Source organism: Myodes glareolus, chromosome 2 (assembly GCF_982192425.1).
Source record: "Myodes glareolus chromosome 2, mMyoGla1.1, whole genome shotgun sequence".
Taxonomy (NCBI): domain Eukaryota; kingdom Metazoa; phylum Chordata; class Mammalia; order Rodentia; family Cricetidae; genus Myodes; species Myodes glareolus.
Window position 1 is genome coordinate 133,264,310 of NC_142027.1, and position 11,621 is coordinate 133,275,930.

The window sequence follows — 11,621 nt, forward strand, 5'->3', positions numbered from 1 at the left end:
TTCCTACTGCCTGATGATGTCATAGACCTCGTAACACTGTAGCACAGTGGGCTACTCACCTGTTTATGACAAGGCTGCTGTGAACGGCCCACTGCACCAACGATCACTAAAGGAACATGGCACACATGGTTACATGTAGCACACATGCTTCATGTGTGAGATCTCAACAGGTTTGCTATTTACTGTGATGTACTGTACCCCTCCCTCTCTGTCTTTGCTTTGTTCATTTATTTACTTGTTTTTGGTGTTGGAGATTGAACTCAGGGTCTTACCACCCATTAACATTTGGCAGCCCCATTGCTAATTAATCAAATTTGTTTATTTACTTTACATTGGTATGGAGTTTTATAATGGATCGTGGGCAGCTTATCAGTGGCTACAGCTCCCCCCTCCCCCAGTACCAGCAGCTGTCAACTGCTGGTAGCTCCTTAGCTCAGGGTGGGATCTCACGAGCCATTCCTATCCATGCTAAACTCTTGTCTGTCTGCTTACTCTAATGTAGGTAACCACATTTAGGAACAACCACTCACTCAGCAATCACATTGACCAGTTATGAATCTCTGTCTCAGCTGCTGACTGATGGAAAGGAAACTTCTCTAAGAATAGCACCAATCTATGACTGTAAACATGCACATCTAGAAGGTAATTTGACAGCATGAATTTAGTATAATGGTACTAGTTTCTCTTTATGGTTTATGATCTCCCAAGTATAGACTTTTGATCAAGATTACAGTATGAGGCATAACTTCCCTCCTGTGGAACAGGCCTCAGAACCACTCAGAAAGTGACTGGTTTCTCCCGTGTCAGTTGCACCACTATTGTGCTACTGTGGACTGCATATCCTGCCTGGCAGGTCTGTATTACAGCACGCAGGGTCCACCACAGGGTAAAACCATCGGCGACTTTTTGTCCCCAGTTGCCTGAGTGTCACCTCTGGCACTGTGAGGACTGATGACAGCTAGGTCACCTCCAGCTTGATTTTTCTATGTTGAATGACCCAAAGTATCTTTAGCAAAGCAGCGTGTGTGTCTGTGTGTGTGTGTGTGTGTGTGTGTGGTCTTACCATCTAGTTCTGGTGGAGGGTCAAGAGTAATGACAGTAACTGTATTTTTTGGAGGCTTTTGTTGTTTCCCTGATTGACAATTCATAGAAAGATATCCAGAAATTTTTGGATATTGAAATTTTTGTTTAATAGTTGATCTTCTTCTTCTTCTTCTTCTTCTTCTTCTTCTTCTTCTTCTTCTTCTTCTTCTTCTTCTTCTTCTTCTTCTTCTTCTTCTTGTTTTTTCGAGACAGGGTTTCTCTGTAGCTTTTGGAGCCTGTCCTGGAACTAGCTCTTGTAGATCAGGCTGGCTTGAACTCACACAGATCTGCCTGCCTCTGTCTCTGCCTCCCAAATTCTGGGATTAAAGGCGTGCGCCACCACCTCCCGCCCGGCAGTAACTGTTATTTTATGAGAGTAGCATTATTCACCCATACAGGGAATTCTGTTCAGACAACTTGTTCCTCCTCTTCCTCCTCTTTTTCTTTTCTTCTTTTGGTTTTTGAGACAGAGTTTCTCTGTGTAGTCCTGGCTGTCCTGAAACTCGCTCTGTAGACCAGGTTTGTCTTGAACTCAAAGGTTCATCTGTCTTTGCCTCCCAAATTCTGGGATTAAAGGCCACCACCATTCAGCCTGTTCAAGTTTCTTTGTAAATGTATGTTTGTAAATATACAAACATATTTAAATTGGCTCACAGAATCCATATAGCTTTTCATATATCCTTAATTTCGTTTACACCTCCTAACTCCCATTTCATCCTTGATTAAACATTCCATCTCCAATAGTTTTCCCCACCTCCTCTTTTTTTGCATCTCCTATCCACCCAATTGGTATTTTAGAATATACTCTTTTACACATAAATACACATATAATTAAGGGGACTAGAAACACAGCTCAGTGGTAGCTTGCTTCCCCAGCATACATGAGACACTTGGCTCAAGACTACAAGAAAGAAAGAGATTTAAAAACCAAAGCTGGCCAGATGGTGGGGGTATATGCGTTTAATCCCAGCACTCAAGAGGCAGAGGCAAGTAGATCTCTGCGTTTGGGGCCAGCCTGATCTACAGAGTCAGTTTCAAGGCAGCCAGACCTACACAGAGAGACCATGTCTCAAACAACAACAGCAAACAAACCAAATAATAAAACCAACTAATGCTGGGTGTGGTGATACATATAATCCCAGATCAGAAGTTTGAGGTTGCTGAGTGTGGTGGTATGTGCCTTGAAACCCAGCACCCTGGAGACAGAGGCACTCTGCAAGTTCAAAACCAGCCTGATAGTAAGTTCCAGGACAGCCAGGGCTACATAGACAGAATCCGTTTCAAACAAACAAACACACAAACAAAAATAAAAGTTTAAGGTTATCTTCAATTTGAGTCTAGTCTGGGGTGTGTAAAACATTTAAGATATTTTTTTCTCCTGAAAAAAATAAAAATAGGTTCTAGTGGAAGCTGCAGACCTGGGGTTTGTGGACCAGTGCTTAGCCCTCCCCAGAGAAGTCTTTTTTGGCAGTGGATGGTACAGACAAAAGAGAATGTGGGGTGCTCAGCTCTAAATGGGACACTTATATCACACTTCTGTCCCCCCTCAGGGATCATCACAGAAGAAGGGGCAGAGAGTGTAAGAATCAGAGGGAGCGGGCATTTGCAATGAAATGGTATTCTAGGAGAGGGATTGAAGGAGAAGAAATAGGAGGTGGGTTTGATTAAAACATGCTATACACATGTATTAATATTAACTAATTTTTTTAAGCTTTACTGTGAATCATTGGGTATGGTAAGCTGTCGGGGCCTTACATTCTTGGTGCTTGACTGTCTCTTGATCACATCAAGAGAACACATCAAATGCTGGGCCTTAACATTTAGGCTGATGTTCACACAACAAAATCCCTTAGCTCACTTCTCAGTGTGTTGCTGTTGTGAAGTGACATGTGAACGTGTATAAATCTATGCTTCAGTGTGCAAGCGTGGGAATTGCCGCCTCACCCTAACTGAGATGACCTTGAACTTCTGACCTTCCCGTCTCCACCTCCTGAGGGCTGAATTGGCAGGCTTTTACATGGTTCTGCTAATTAAACCCAAGGCAAAACTCTACCAAGGAGCCACAGCCGCATCTTCTGACCTTGAACTCGTGGTTCTCCTGCCTCCCACTTCTAGAGTGCTGGGATTACAGGCAAGCATCACCGTGCCTGGCCTCTGGGTTAACTCTTAAGTATTCTTAAGTAAAGTATAATACATGGATCCAAAGAAGAGAGAGGGGATGGAAAATTCAAAGAGGCTTAGCACGGGTGCCTGCTCTTAGTAGTTCTCATTCTAGCATGACAGATAATCCAGAACCATCTATGATTAACAGGTGTATCATGTACGCTTTAAAGAGGTAGATAATATGGTATAGTGGTCTATGATGGGAATAATGGTGTCATAAACATCGTTGACATCCTCAGCTCACCCACTTGCTCACAATCTGATATTTGTTTATTTGTTGTTGCTATTTTGAGATAAGGTCTCACTACGCAGCCCGGGCTGATCCTCCCGTGTCTGCCTCCAGAGTACTGATACAACAGATGTGCAACATCATGGCTGGCCAGTCAGAGCTAAGAGGAATCCATGTGCTCCTCAGTGCCCCTGTGCCCAGGTCTGTAAAACAGAGTCCTGCCCCGAGTAGTTGTAAGCACTGAATGAACGTGATAGTGCCAGTGCTCGGTACAGGGCCTGGTACGCTCCGACTGCTCAACACGTCATTGCACGGAGGTGTTATTTTGTCAGTTATTACACGGCTTGGGACAGATTGCTTAACTTTGCACCACTTGTTTTCTTGGTCAGTGAAATAAAAATAGAATAAAATTGCCAGGAGGACAAAATTGGAAAATCCTGGGAAGTGCTTAGTACCGTGTCTGGCAGATGCAAAGTACTTAATAACGTTTCCATAATCATAATGAAGGAAAAAGCGTGTCATGGCAGGGGGGCAGTACATTCATTTTGTTGATAGGCATTGGATTAGGGAAAGGGTCAGACTAGGTAAAATTATACTTTTTTTTTTTTTGGCAACATCTTTACTGCAATATAATTCACCTACCATCCGATTTACCTCCTTCAATTCTTAAAATAGACTCATAGAATTTTGGAACATCACTATAATCAATTTTATAACATTTTCATTATTCCAGAAAAGACACTGAAGCCAGGTATGGAGGTACAACCCCGGAATCCCAGCACTCTGGCATAAGGAAGAGGATCATTTCAAGGTCATCCTCAGGTACAGAATGAATTCAAGAGGCCAGCCTGAGCCGTAGCACAACTCAGTGAATAAAGAAGCCTCTCGCCAAGGCCAAAGATGCACAGTAATCGACCGCTAGACCCACAGGGCAGAAGGAGAAAAGAGACTTTTCAAAGTTGTCCTTTGACCTCCATACATCTGCGCATGAAATAAATTTTAAACAAGAGGCCAGCCTGAGCTACAGGAGACCATGTCTCAAAAATGATAAGAAACAAACAAAACAGGGTTAGAGAGATGGCTCAGCAGTTAAGAGCACTGGCTGCTCTTTCAGAGGACTCAGGTTCAATTCCCAGCATCCACATGGCAGCTCACAACTGTCTGTAACTCCAGTTTCAAGGGATCCGATGCCCTCACACAGACATATATGCAGATAAAAACACTAATCAATGCTCATAAAATAAGCAATTATTAAAACAATAAAAAAAAACCAGAGCCTGGTTTGTTTGGATGCTCACCTTTATAGACCTGGATGGAGGGTGTAGGACCTTGGACTTCCCACGGGGCAGGGAACCCTGGCTGCTCTTAGGACTGGAGAGGGAGGGGGAGAAAAAAGGGAGGTGGGGAGGAGGTGGAAATTTTTAATAAATAAATAAATTAAAAAAAAACCAGCACTCAGGAGGTAGAGGCAGGAAAATACCTGTGAGTTCCAGGCCAGCTACAGCTACATAGCGGGACCTGGTCTCAAAAAAACCACACACACACAAAAAAAAAGCAAAAATCACAAACAAGTTGGGCAGCAGTGGCTACATGCCTTCAATCCCAGGAGGCAGAGGCAGGCAGATCCTTGAGTTCAAGGCTAGCCTGGTCTACAGAGTGAGTGTCAGGCTAGCCAGGGCTATATAGTTGGCCCTATCTCCAAATAAAACAGAGCAAAACCAAGCCCTGGCCTAATTTTTGCTAATTACGTGTGTGTGTGTGTGGCGTGTGCGCGAGCATGTATGTGCTTGTGGACAGCTTATGGACACGTATGTACATTAGAGGACGATCTGCAGGAGTTAGTTCTCTTTCCACCATTAGGCCAGAAGTTTTGACAGGAAGCACCTTTACCCGTTGACCCACCTTGTTGCCCAGGTTTATTTGTTTGCTTTTGTTTTGTTTTTTTTCAAGATGGGGTTACACTATGTAGCGCTGGCTGTCCTGGATCTCACTCTGCAGACCAGGCTGGCCTGGAACTCACAGAGATCCACCGGTTTCTGCATCCTGAGTGCTGAGATTAAAGGCATCTGATACCACACCCAGTTCTCTCTTTACCTCATTGTTCAGGGCAGGGTCTCTCATTGAACTTGGAGCAGATCCCTCAGGATGCCCCATCTCCAGTCCCAGCGCCAGGGTTACAGAAGCAAGCTACCACACCCAGCTTTTACACAGGAGCTGGCGATCCAGGCTCAGGTCCTCAGGCTTTTACGGGAGCTGGCGATCCAGGCTCAGGTCCTCAGGCTTTTACGGAGCTGGCGGTCCAGGCTTAGGTTCTCAGGCTTTTACGGGAGCTGGCGGTCCAGGCTCAGGTTCTCAGGCTTTTATGGGAGCTGGCGATCCAGGCTCAGGCTCTCATGCTTGCACAGCACACACCCTACTCACTAAGCCACATCCTCAGCCCCTCCTACCGCCTTTCTATTTTCTTGGATATTCTTTGAAACACAATTTATCTTTTTAAAAATGAAATTAAATTTATGTACTTGTATGTGTGAGCAGGGGCGTGCACTTTCCTACTGTTCGGTGCATGCCAGCCATGATTCACCAGTACATACATACAAAGTTTGATGATGTCTAATTGATCGGTTTTTCTTCCTGTAGTTCAGCTCCTATATTTAGGCTTTCGATCTATTTGGGATTAACGTCTGTAGGTAGGGTCGGGTGGGGTACAATTTAATTTTTCTACATATGGATATCTAGGTGTCCCAGCACCGTTCATAGAATGAGACCATCCCTTTGCTATAGTCTTGACCCTTGCCAGATATCAATGACTACAAATGCAAGGGTTTATTTCTTTAATATTTATTTGATTCTTAATCATGTGTATATGTTTGTAGGGTATGTACAAGTGAATGGAGGTGGCCTCCGAGACCAGAGAAATCAGATCCCCTGGAGTTGGAGTTATAGGTGGTTTTGAGCTGCCAGTTGTGGGAGCTGGGACTTGAACTCAGGTCCTCTTGGAGAGTGATATGTGCTCTTAATGTCTGAGACCTCTCTCTAGCCCACAAGGGTTGATTTCTAAACTGTCAGTTCTTCCTGTTGACTCTATGTCTCTTGGTAGGCTAACATGACACACACTTTTTTTTTCTTTTCTTTTTCCAGTTTTGGAGGTTGAACCCAGAGGGCTATTTCTGTATGTGAGGACCACTGAGAGCTGTCCACTGGACCCTAGTCTTGGTAGCAACTGAATCGGAACTGGAGCAGGAAAGGCACAGACAGTTCCCTTATCTTCCCTCCCACTTCAGAGGTTTTGGATGCTTCCAAATGCAGGATCTCAGTGCTGAAACAGCTCTGAGAAGGCACAGAGCTGGGAAGGCTTTGTGGTAAAGTCTAAGAGCCAGGCAGAGCAGCAGAGATCCCAGGACCAAGCCATGGGTTGTCTGGCACTCAGCTGCTCTTACCTCAACTTATTAACTCCTGGTAGCATCCATAAATTTGAGAAATCAAAAAAGGAGAGAAAAATTAGAACCAAGAAAAATGATCACACATGGCTGTCTCAACAGCTTTGTTTATAAACTGCCTAAACTTGAAAGCAGTAAGGATGTTCTTCAGCAAACGAATAAACGGGTACATGAAGAGAACAGAGTATTATTCAGCACTGGAAAGGAGTAGGCTGGGTATGGTGTCGCACACCTTTAATCTCAGCACTCAGGTGGCAGAGACACAGAGATCTCTAGGAATTCAAGGCCAGCCTGGTCTTCAGAGAATTCCACGTCAGCCAGAGCTACATGACGAGACCTTGTCTAAAACGAACTAAATGAGTAAATGATGAATGAATGAATGGATGAATGAATGAATGAATGGGTAGCAAGGCATAAAAAGATATGGAGGGACCTCAAATGCAGATGACTGTTCCAAGGATGGCAATCTGCAAAGGCTACATGGGTGTGTGTCCTAGAGAGCTCTGTGGCATTCTAGAGGAGAAGGTGCTGTGGAAACAGTGAAAAGATGAACGAGACTCTGAGCGCAGCAGAAACTCCAACCAACAGCAGGCTCTGAGGTAGACCATGGAGGCTCCAGGATACTGTATCTGTAGACGTTTGCCTATTGTTACAAATGAAGCAGTTGGTGGGGGACATTGTTGCTGTGGGTGGTGCTAGTTCTGTGCGGTGGCCAGGCTTACATGCAAATCTCCCTGCCTTCAGATCAGTTCTGTTTTTTACGGGAGGTTGTAAAATGGACCGGTTCTATGGGCTGGTATGTCAGCACGTCTGTGAGACCAGCAGCTGGGGGGTGGAGTCAGGATGATCAAGAAGTGTTTGAGGCCAGCCTGGGCTCCATGAGACCCTGTCTCAAAACACAACCAAAGAAAACAAAGCAGAACAACAGAAGAATGAAAACGGGCTGTGGAGGTGGCCCAGTCAGTACAGTGCTTGCCACCCAAGCCCGAGGACCTGAGTTCTACCCGAGAACCACATGAAGATGCCAGGTGTGCGGTGGGGGTGGGGGGCTGCTAGACGCTGGGCTGTCACTCTCATCTAGTTGGTGAGCTCCAGGCCACAAGAGACCCTGTCTCAAAGAGAGACCGTGTTCCTGAAGATGATACCAGAAACTGTCTTCTGGCATCCACACACATCATCTACACAACCCCACACTCCCTATAGACACACACAAGAAAATAGAGGGAAAAAGAAACAAGAAAGGGGGAGAGGAATGGGGGAGATTTTAAATGAAGACTTCCTAAGCAGGCTAAAGTAAGATCTCCTTCTGTATGATGAATCGGAGTGCGCTGGCTTAGCCGGGACTCCGCTTGGGCACTGCGCCCTCAGAGAGCGAAAGCACAGTGCAGCGCCCCCAAAATCACGTTGGTTGTGTGTGCACGAGCATCTGTGTGAGCAGGCAGGCACGGAAAGCAGAGGGCAACTTTTGGGAGTCAGCTCTGCCCTACTGTGGTCACCAGCCTTGGCAACAAGAGCCTTTGTCCTCTAAGACACAGTGCAGTCAAGTTAACAAAAACTAAACCTGGGCCAGCAAGGTGGTTCAGACGGTCAAAGTGTCTGCCACACAAGCCTGGTGATCTGGGATTTGATTGGAAGAACCTACAGTGGAGAGAACCCACCCCCCAAATCGCCCTTTGACCTTCACAGGCATGGCACAGTGTGCCTACACAATTTCACTACACACAGTAATAAATCAAAACATCTTAAACTAAGTTCTATAGGACTAAAGCAAACATAATTTCATCCGCAGTTTGGCAGTTGCTCTCAGAAACTCCTTAGTTTATTTTAAAGTAGTGCTTTCCCAAAACCTGCCTAAGCGAACCTTGCCGTCAGCACCGTCTGAGAGGGGCTTATTTAGAAAAAATGCTGGAGTCAGAGTTCTGCTGCCAGGCGGTACATGCTTGTTACACCAGCGCTTGAAAGATGAGGCAGGAGGACTGTCTTGAGTTCGAGGTTAGCCTAGTCTAACCTCTTAGTGAATTCCAGGTCAATCTGGGCTACAGAGTTAAGACTGTCTCAAACAACGGTAGCACTATTTATGACAACAGAGTACTTGCTTGGCATGTATGAAGCCCTAGATAAAATCCCACCACTTGGGAAGTAGGCAGAGAAGGATCAGAAATGCAAGGTCATCCTTGCTATATAGGCCAGGCTGGACAACATGAGATCCCGCCTTAAAAAAAAAAAAAAAAAACAAAGCCGAGAAATGGTGGTGTACACCTTTAATCACAGCACTCCAGAGGAAGGGGCAGGTGGATCTTTGAGTTCGAGGTCAGCCTGGTCTACAGAGTGAGTTCTAGGACAGGCAGGGCTACACAGAGAAAATCTGTCTCAAAACCAAAATAACATCAGAAGAGTTCTGATAACTCTTCTGATAACACAGTAGATTCTTGTACTTTCTCTTCAAGTCTCTGCCAACTTATCACCTTCTCTATGAGTGCTTTCCTGATTTAAAATTAAATATAAAGGGCCAGCAAGATAGTGAAGGCACTTACTGCCAAGACTGACTTTCTGAGTTTGGTCCTTAGGATGCACATGACAGAAGAAAGAACTTTTGAGAATTGTCCTCTGACTTCCTTTTGTGGACCATGGTGTTCCTGCACACACACACACACAAATATAAAGATATACAAACTGGACATTACATTAAGCCAGGTGTGGTGTCTCATGCATGTAACCCCAGCACTTAGAAAGCTGAGGAGGATCCTGAGTTCCAGGGCAGGCTGGATTACATAAACAAACAAATAAATCATCTACGGATCACGTTTCCCCTATACCTTCCTTCCCCATCCCTTCTCCTATTTATTCCTTTGATTCTAGTTGGCACAAATCCATCATCATAATGGCTGTGGAGCAGAATACTGTACCTGGGATAGTGTCTAGAAGGTAGGTGTTCTGTAAATATTTCAGGCGGGCTATGTCATCTCGGTTGCTGGGAGCAATGTCACTTGTTTGAGATGTCTTTCTCAAGAGGATTGAAAAGCATTATAAAGCAAATTATTCCTTTATTCTCGGAGTGAGCTCCTGTATGTGGTACTAGAGAGAAAGAGCTGGGCTACATCCTGTAATCTCCCAATTCTAGCGTCTGGGGCCCAGTGATCTGAGGATCATTTTCCCTTAGTACTGAACAGATCCTCAATTTACTGTGAAGATCATGCATTTTACAGCTGCATTGTCCTGAGGGCCACCCCAGAAGGATTTGTTGCCCCTTGTGTGAGCAGAGCAAACTGAACCAGTCAGGTAGCAATGAAGCTGCGGTGGGAGGGGACTTGAGTCCACTCAACGCCACTGTGCGACAAACTAGTTATTGACACAAGGAAATAGAGGCTTTCTGCTCCGGGGTCCTGAACGAGGGTGCCAATAAGAGATGCTATCTCAAGCTACTACTTACAGTCTTGGCTGGCTTTGAACAAACAATACTTACTATTTCCTATCCTCCAAGCCACCTGCCAAAGGCACAAGCGCAGAAACCAATGTTCATATGCCCTTCCCTGCATGTCTCGGAGAACATTGTATACACAAGGAACCAGAAGTTCAGCTCCAAAAAGAATCAGGTCACTACCACTGGGCACAGGGGGTGGTTTACCTGCTGATCCCCATCTATGTCTCTCCCATGACACACCTGACGTTCCAGCTTACGTTGAGATGGTAAGAAATGTTCAGTATAGGAAGCTCCCCATCCCACCTCCCAATCCAGGGGATGCTGAGGAACTGTGGGAGAGTAGGAGGAGACAAATAAGAAAAAGCAAGTTTGCTTGTACCCAACGGCAGGATATACCTGCTGAGCGTTCCCACGAGGTTCCTAAGGAAACCATTAAAGGAGTCTCAAGTCTCTCCCCGTGTGAGGGATGGGGGAGGGGTGTGCTAAAAGGACCCGGGGAGCACCTCCAGGTTGGGATGCCAAGGCTGGGACACACATTAATACAAAGGTGGCTACTGGGTCACTGGATGGGTTTAAGGAAGGGAGGGGGAGGGAGAAGAGGTGAGGTAGTATATAGAAGCTTGTGGAGACCCGCAGCAGGAACAGGAATGGGGCTGGGCCCCCTTAGCCTCCTGTTCTGACCATTTCTAACAGGTTTCAACCAGGAAGCCAAGAGATCCCTTAGGCTTGAGAAAGGGGGTGGACTCTGCCTTCCATCAGATATAAGAGACTCTCTTGGTCTTCCCAGGTTGCAGACAAGTTTTAGGGGTGAGTGGAGAGACGTGGGGTGTACTAGGAAGCAGGAGCTCTAGAGACGCGTGAGTTCGAACGAGGCAGGAAAGGAGTTCGGCTTCCTGGAGGCAAATGAGTTACTGAGGGAAGTTAACTCCAACCAAACTCGGTGGGAAGGCGGCTCAGGCTCTTCCACAGCAGCCTGGAGAGGGCTAGGACTCTGTAAAAAGAGGGGGTCATTCGAGAGGAAAGTGCATAGCTGCATCTCCCCGGGATCCTTCACTGGGATCTCTGAGACACTGACTTCTCTTCCAGCTTCACTGGGATCCAGCGGCGTCTGGAACCAGGTTTCCCCCACTCTAGTCAGAGTCGGAAAGGGGCTGGAAGAGTGAGACTGACTGGAGGAGCGGCACACACAAGGGCGGGGAGGCAACAAACTGAGAACCCAGGCAGGACTTTCCCTCATAGACCACAGGGGTCCCAGGTGTGGAGAGAAGGGATTTAGGGGAGTCACTCG